The sequence below is a fragment of the Neoarius graeffei genome, chromosome 3, assembly GCF_027579695.1.
Source record: "Neoarius graeffei isolate fNeoGra1 chromosome 3, fNeoGra1.pri, whole genome shotgun sequence".
Classification (NCBI taxonomy): domain Eukaryota; kingdom Metazoa; phylum Chordata; class Actinopteri; order Siluriformes; family Ariidae; genus Neoarius; species Neoarius graeffei.
This window is the reverse complement of record NC_083571.1, coordinates 35,114,547-35,123,413: the sequence shown is the minus strand read 5'-3', so window position 1 is coordinate 35,123,413 and position 8,867 is coordinate 35,114,547. Positions and strand designations below refer to the sequence as shown.

At 41.4% G+C, this 8,867-nt stretch overlaps 1 pseudogene; it reads left to right on the top strand.

Moving 5' to 3' along the window:
- LOC132882541 (butyrophilin subfamily 2 member A2-like) lies at positions 1–8,536 on the top strand (annotated as a pseudogene).
- Positions 8,537–8,867: the final 331 nt, after the last annotated feature.

Sequence of the window (8,867 nt, the reverse complement as noted above, 5' to 3'; positions counted from 1 at the left end):
ATGATACTTATCTGGATTGCATCTGTTCTCACCTGTACAGCAGCAGGTAGGTACAATATGTATTTATATTAAAGTACTGATTAACAGATATATGCACATACACCTGACATGCACATTTGAAATTTGCATAAAAGGTTTAATTCAATTTATACATTTAATTTAGGGCGGCACGGTGGTGTAGTGGTTAGCGCTGTCGCCTCACAGCAAGAAGGTCCGGGTTCGAGCCCCATGGCCGGCGAGGGCCTTTCTGTGCGGAGTTTGCATATTTTCCCCGTGTCTGCGTGGGTTTCCTCCGGGTGCTCCGGTTTCCCCCACAGTCCAAAGACATGCAGGTTAGGTTAACTGGTGGCTCTAAATTGACCGTAGGTGTGAATGTGAGTGTGAATGGTTGTCTGTGTCCAGGGCCGTAACCAGGATTTTTCAAATACCGAGGTCAAACATTGCAATACATCTTATTTGCCAAAAAAAAAATGTCCTAATATGGTGACTTTTCAAACATTTTGGAAACAAGTCAAAATCACAAGCCCAACAAGATGAACATGTAGGTGAACATGTTTATTTTAACAATTTCAAAACTGCACGATCACAAAAGCATTTTGTGTGTGTGTGCGTGAGTGAGTGTGAGTGAGTGAGTGAGTGAGTGAGAGAGAGTGTGTGAGAGTGAGAGAGAGTGTGAGTGAGTGAGAATGAGTGAGTGAGAATAAGTGAGTGAGTGAGTGAGTGAGTGAGTGAGTGAGTGAGTGAGTGAGTGAGAGTGAGTGAGAGTGACAACGCAATCTAGCCGAGCCTGAATGGACTTCAATTGCTTTTTAAAAAATATATGCCCTTTTCAATAGCAAAATACTAGACGGTTATTGGACAAAACCGACTAAAACGCCACATTCGGAGACTGAGCCTCACTGGAGATGGGAGTCAATAAGAGGGGCGGGACAAGACTTCCCGAGAGGAGGCTCATCTCCAGCTGGTGATTGGAGGAGGAGCTGTGAACGCGGCTGGGCTGCTCATGATTGACAGAAAGCAGTCAGAGGTGGTACATGATGTTGTAAATAAAATGTGAACATAAGTTTGCTACCCGTTTTCATTTCCGTTCGAAAATACAACCAATGATCAAAACAATAGTGTCTTGTGTTCACGTTAGCCTATAGTCTGGTAAGTTAGCAAAATAGCTCAAGTCTCGTCAGCACCCAATAACTTCATAAACAACAGGTCATGACTGTCCAGCCTTTTCTGATCTGAAACGCACCAAATCAAATCGAGAGAGAGAATAAAAGAGTTTGTGCCGCCTGGAAAACGAAAATCCTATCTAGCTAAGTGGCTTCGACTGTTGTTGCTTGAAATGCTAATTAAAATTGCACTGTTAATGATCATAAGCATTCCGGCACATAACTGTCAGTCACTGGCAAAATTAACTCCCCTTCTTCCCTCTTTCTTTTTCTCTCACTTGTTGACTTTCCAAAGCTGAGTTTGGTTTGTTTTAGTGTAGTAGACTTCTTCATCTTATGTCAATTTTCAGATTCCACGACTAATTGACAAACTGCCTGGCTGCGGAGTCGGACCTTGATGAGAACACTTCTCAGCTCTTGTGTATCCCGTGGTGCTTAGCTGACTATCGCGAGGCTGCCTAATATGAAATGTTTCCAATGTCGGATATTTCAGCTTCGTTTAAAAATGATTATGTGGACTTTATTTTTAGACAAACAAATGAGAACAGGGGCGGCACGGTGGTGTAGTGGTTAGTGCTGTTGCCTCACAGCAAGAAGGTCCGGGTTCGAGCCCCGGGGCCGGCGAGGGCCTTTCTGTGTGGAGTTTGCATGTTCTCCCCGTGTCCGCGTGGGTTTCCTCCGGGTGCTCCGGTTTCCCCCACAGTCCAAAGACATGCAGGTTAGGTTAACTGGTGACTCTAAATTGACCGTAGGTGTGAATGTGAGTGTGAATGGTTGTCTATGTGTCAGCCCTGTGATGACCTGGCGACTTGTCCAGGGTGTACCCCGCCTTTCGCCCGTAGTCGGCTGGGATGGGCTCCAGCTTGCCTGTGACCCTGTAGAAGGATAAAGCGGCTAGAGATAAGGAGATGAGAAATGAGAACAGGGGGATGCAAGCTGAATTTAGAATTTTCCACCGATCAAAGTCAGAACGATTTTCATCAAATATTAATTTCACATTTCTGAGTGAAAAAAAAAATACCATGGGAAAAAAATGCCGAGGACATGACCTCGGTGTCCTCAATGGTAGTTACGGCCCTGTCTGTGTCTATGTGTCAGTCCTGTGATGACCTGGTGACTTGTCCAGGGTGTACCCTGCCTTTCGCCCGTAGTCAGCTGGGATAGGCTCCAGCTTGCCTGCGACCCTGTAGAACAGGATAAAGCGGCTAGAGATAATGAGATGAGACATTTAATTTAAAGTGCACCTGACAGCAAAATTATGTTCTAAAATAGGTTTCTGTAATAAAACTACAAACACCACTGATCACTTTCATGATAGAACTAACCACCAACAGAACGAAACTCTTTGTGCGCAGCTGCATCAATCTGGCCAAGCACCAAGCTGCTGTCAGTGGCCGCCATATTTGCCGTGACGTCACATGCAGAATGACTGCTCAGCCTTCTATGCAGCTATGGCCGACGAAACAGAGCGATTTTCTGATCAGTCTTCAGAAACTGAGGGCCTTTTTGAGGTTGACACTGGACATGTCGGATTACATGAAGACGAAGCAGTGGGTGGCATTTTTCCTTATCGTTTTGAGCCGTATCTGGACGATTTGCCTGCAGAAGGTGAGATTTCCGAGCCGGACACAGACAACGATGACGGGACCAATGCAGAGGACGTTGTGATCCCAGCTGACATCGGGAGGCTCCAAAGCACTGAATGGTAATATAATAATAATAGATCTAGTCCTCGGGGGGGGGCATGAAGGATGAGGGAGGAAAGCGCGGGGGGGGGGAGGCGATTAGGCAGAGAATGACCCCTTGCCCGGTCTACGCCACCCCACACACACACACACACACACACACACACACACACACACACACTGGGTCTTGACGTGGACTGGTGCATAAATCCAGGCCTCTCCCCTATTACTGTAACCAAGCATCTAAAAACTTACCTAGGATATAGATGTACTGTGTAGTACAGAGTTTATGACTGAGTGATTGAACATTTATTATAATAATAATAAATTTGTAACACAAGTAGCAAGTCAGTATTATTCTGTATTAGTCTGCAACAATTTCCTGGTTGCCATTGACAGTGGGATTGGTGAGGTACACATCCCGGCTGCCGCCTGAGCGAGATTTGTTTACCTTACACATCCTGCCATCAATGGCAACGTGATAATGATTAGGTCATTTCACTTGTTTGTGTTAATCACTTCCTGTTAAACAGAGTTAGTATGTTGAATTCCCTCAAGATTTCTCTCAAGAGACAATACTGTGAAATATCCATGCAAGTAGTAAGATTGCCCATATCTTATATGACAACATCCTATTTGTATGCATTGGATTGGTTTTCATTGATATAATTACCAAAAATCACCTTAGGTTTGCATACAAACCCTTCGATTCACGTCAAATTTGAAGATTGAAGATTTGAAGATTCAGTAATTTGCGAACTATTGTGTTATAAATGAATATTCATAATACGAAATGTTATTTTTCATTGAAAAATAGGCCGTATCTTAGGTGGTAAATGATAACAGGATAAAATACTTCTATCATATAAAATTGACAATCATTGACAATATTACCGCACTGATTTCCATTTAAAAAATATGCTCTCTTGAAAGTTCATGGTCTTTTAGATTTGGGCTGTTTTCTCACATTTTTATTTGATAAGAATAAAAACTTCTATGAACTGATGAAATTCAATTGCATGTTAGGCCTATAAGGTCCAGCCAACACGGTATTGCAACGGAACTGTGGCAGAACTTTGAATCATGAACAAATTCACCTATTGCTATTATTTAGTAGTAAATATCTCATTACAAGATGGAGATCTACACTGAAAAATCATCAATCAACAGCTAATCAAACAAGTGTCACAACTCTGTCAGAGGCCCAGCTGTCATTGGGAGTCTGCATGTCCCATGTCCGGTGCACTTGTTTTGCTCACTCTTCACGTCTGATGGGATCCTTGGGAAAGGTATACAGACTATACCCGGCTTCCCTGGTGTTGGAGCAAAACCCAGCCACACAACGAGCAGGCATATTCACCAAAATCCACAAGTCAGACGCAAAAATATTCACTTGCAAAAGCACTGGTGAACAACGAGAAGCTGAGAAAATGTCTGTCAGCGGTTCTGTATGTGACATCATATCCACCTTCTTCCTCGGCCGTGGGTTGGCTCGCCGTGATATCGATTTATCTGCGTGGCGGGCCATTCAAAACAATGTTTCTTACTATTCTGTTGTGCGATGTGTGAAGTACATCTGTCATTTTATTCAACTCAATATGGTGGAAATTAACAAATTAACATGTTTTTTGGTGTCAGGTGCACTTTAAATTTAAGATTTTGAGAGGTTGAGACTGAGTCAAGACCAAGACCAAGGCAGGGTGAGACCGAGTCAAGACCAAGACCAAGGCAGGGTGAGACCGAGTCAAGACCAAAACCAAGGCAGGGTTAGACCGAGTCAAGCCCAAAACCAAGGCAGGGTTAGACTGAGTCAAGCCCAAGACCAAGGCAGGGTGAGACTGAGTCAAGCCCAAGACCAAGGCAGGGTGAGACTGAGTCAAGACCAAGACCAAGGCAGGGTGAGACTGAGTCAAGACCAAGGCAGGGTGAGACCGAGTCAAGACCAAGATCAAGGCAGGGTGAGACCGAGTCAAGCCCAAGACCAAGGCAGGGTTAGACTGAAATCAAGCTCAAGACCAAGGCAGGGTTAGACCGAGTCAAGCCCAAGACCAAGGCAGGGTGAAACTGAGTCAAGACCAAGGCAGGGTGAGACAGAGTCAAGACCAAGACCAAGGCAGGGTGAGACCAAGTCAAGACCAAGACAAAGGCAGGGTGAGACTGAATCAAGACCAAGGCAGGGTGAGACCGAGTCAGGAACATGGCAGGGTGAGGTGGGTGTGAAGGGGCATGGGGAATTTTCTATGATGGGTGTGACAACCATTAACAATCATAAAAATTTCAAATTAGCAATGAGTCACATTATTGGTTGCATTTGAAGCAGGAAGATTTACAGCCAATCAAAGTAATGATGTTAACAAATAAATCAGACGATGCACAGGCCATTTAGTGAAATCCCCACAGTTGTGTTCTTAACCAGTCTTGAGATAAAATCTAGAGACCTCAATGTCTGAGACCAAGACAAGACAGAGTAAAAATATGGTTGATTCCGAGACAAGATCAAGACCTTCAAAAAGTGGTTTTGAGACTGGTCTCGAGTACTGCAACACTAATTGTGAGTTCAAATTCCATCATCGCCAACCTACCAACGGTTAGATCCTTGAACAAGCCCATTTGCCCTCAACTGGAAATCACTTTAAGTAAAGTAAGCATAATGGTGTCTTGAAATTGTGCTTGTCTCTGTTTCCCATTGTATCAGTCTCTCAATCAGAGTTCTCCATAGTCATCCCCAGTGCTTCAGTCTCAGCACTACTGGGTTCTTCCCTCATCCTGCCCTGTGGTCTTTCTCCATCTTTAAATGCCAGGACCTTTGAAGTTCAATGGTCCAAGAATGATAAAGTGGTTCTGCTCTACAAAGACCAACAAGTCCAGGAGAATGTTGGAGAAGACCAGTACAGGGATAGAGTGTCTCTAATTGGAGAACTGGACAAAGGGAATGTCTCTCTGAAAGTGGACAACCTCACAGTTGTTGACAGTGGAGAATATAAGTGCTTTGTAAAAAGCACCAGTTGGTATGAGAAGGGCCTGATGAGCCTGACTGTAGCAGGTATGAGAAACTCCAAAAACACACAACTCTACTAGTTATTAGCATGTACCTCTTTTAGTGCTAATTGATATTGAACTGCATATTTCTCAATATTTATTCTGATTTACTGAATAAGAGATGTCGTAACGGTAAGAAAAAAGGATGGACATATGTATGTGTGCATAGACCATCTTCTCAGATAGTATCTTGTGTATTTTTTGTTGCCTTTTCTGGGTTCTTTATTGAACAAACTCAGTATGTTCACCAAAGTACTAGGTTCTACACCCCTCCTCTTATATCATGAAGCTGGAGAAAAGGTGAATGTTACTTGTACATCATGGATGGTTACCCAAACCCACACTCACCTGGAGAGACAGTGCAGGACAAGAACTCTCAAACAGCCACACCTACTACAAAACTGGTATGTGAATCAATTGAATTAAATTTCATTTGTATAGCACTTTTTTAGAATAGACATGGTCACAAAGAAGCTTTCCAGAAATCTGAATATAGTCCGAGATTAAGTTAGAGGTGATAGTGGGGAAGAAAAACTCCTTGAGACCACAAAGGGGACCCGCTGTCTTCTGGGTAACACCAGATCTAACCATGATAGCATAACTAAAAGGAAGAGCCAAACCAGGACAACAGGCTTGGAAATTCTTGTTCTTTCTCTTCCAGACTCTGAAGGGTTGGTGAGTGTGAGCTTATGGCTGCTTTATTCAACATCTGACTCAGAGTGGATCTCCTGTACTGTGAATTTAAACCATCAGCATATGAGAGAGAGCAGAATTGTACCACTCAGAGGTAAGAACTCATCACCAGCCAAATCTCTGCGTATTCCATCCTGCTCATTTCAGTCAAATAAAGTTCAAAGAAACCTCATGTCTCAAGAACCTTTTACCAAAAGAACTGAGCATATTTTCATTTTCTTCAGGTTGATTGAACATTTTAACTGACGCTTATCTTTTGTCAGAATCCTGGAGGGAAGCGTTCATCACGACTCTTGTGCTTTCATTAATTATCATCATCATCACTTGGACTGTTCTTCTGATTTTATTCAGAAAAGGTATTCATGAAGCATTCCGCATTTTCACTGATATAAAAAGACAGATATGCTGTACTCATTGTATCATTAATATTTCCTCATAGCAATCAACATTTTGTTGCCTTTTCTTTCAACAGGTTTTCTCCCACACTGTTCATCTCATAAAAATGCAAAAGCAGCAGGTAGCATTTATTCATCTCCACTGCGTTCCTTGAGACAAAACCTCAGAATGATGCATTTTAGTAATCTGCCCTAAAACATTTCCTTCCATTTCTATCATACAGCAGCTGATTCTCATGAACCCTCACCAGCAGAGACAATCCCTTTTAATGATACAGAGAATGTGAATAAAGTTCATTTTTGTTTTATCATGACACTGAAGATTCTCACTAAACCACACCTTCATTTGCTTCGATCTTTATCACATTACAATGATTAAAAACAGATTTTAAAGACCATAAAGTTATTTCTATATTGAATTTCCCCCCAAAATGGAAACAGGTTATTATATTCATTTAGACAAAAAGTCAGAATATTACATTTTACTAATCTCTGTTTCCTTCCATTTCTATCATGCAGCAGCTGATTCTCATGAATCTTCACCAGCAGAGACGGTTCCTCTTAATCCAACTGAGAACACAAATAAAGGTTACTTTTGTTTGATCATGACACTGAAGATTCTCGCTAAACCACACCTTCATTTGTTTCAATTTTTATTGCATTTCAATGATACAGTATTTAAAATAAACAGGCTATATCTTAACATAGTTTATGGTGTAATTATTATAAATTAATTTAAAAACTTATCTTCTTGATTGTTTTATCATTCTGGTGTTTAGGATCATAAAATTATTTCTATATTGAATTTCCACAAAAAAATGGCATTTGACAACAGAAAAAAGTGCCAACATTTGTGTCATTTATTCAGTATGTAAAAAAGATAATGCTCCACACTGTGTGTCTCTTCACAGGTAACAGTCCACTAAATGTACCTCCGGAACCTACTCAAGAACGGTCTTTGAAAAACAAATATAAAGGTACATCAACCCTCAGTCTCTTTCCTATTGTTGATATCTGTTCACTTGTACAGTGTCCTTCTAAACTGATCCTTTTTTAATCAACAGTGAGGCTCACACTGGATCCTTCAACAGCTGATGGATCTCTGAAATTGACCAAGGATTGTAAAAGTGTTTTCTGTGAAAAACCAAACAGTGGTTCTAAATCTAAATTTCCTCATGTTCTGAGTAAAGAGGAGCTCAGCTCAGGGCAGCACTACTGGGAAGTGATGCTATGGGATAAAGTAATGAAGGCAAAGCCGAAATCATCGTGGTGTATAGGAGTGACTCGGAAACCCCACTCAGAGAACGTCCTCAGAGCTCTTTGTTATGAAGAAGGCACTGGGTTAAAACCTAATACTCATGAATTCAGTATAATAAACACCAAATGTAACATGAAATTAGGGCTGCATTTAAACTGTGAACGTAACTCTCTTTCCTTTTACAATGCAGATAAAACCTTTCATAATCATCTCCACACATTCAATGACATAGCAAAGGACAAATATTTTGCCTTCTTCAGTCCAGGAGTACAAGATGGGCGTCCTGTTAAAATTCTACATTAGCAAGAAAACTCAGAGTAAGCTAAAAAAAATAGTACAGTGGTCAGAGGATTGTTTTCATGTTCAGCAGGTACAACTTCCTGTGCCTAAAATAAGCCTAATGAAATTGGAGGACCGTATTCGCACTTGTAAACTTAAGCCCAAAATGTATATCAATATCTACACAGGGAAAGTTACTCATATTCAGATGTGAGTTATGGATTAGGCAAATGACTGGCATGTAGTTCACACTTAAGAGCACAATTTCAGTATGAAATCCTCTCGACTCTGGGTGTATAATAATAATAATAATAATAATAATAATAATAATAATAATAATAATAACAACAACTGT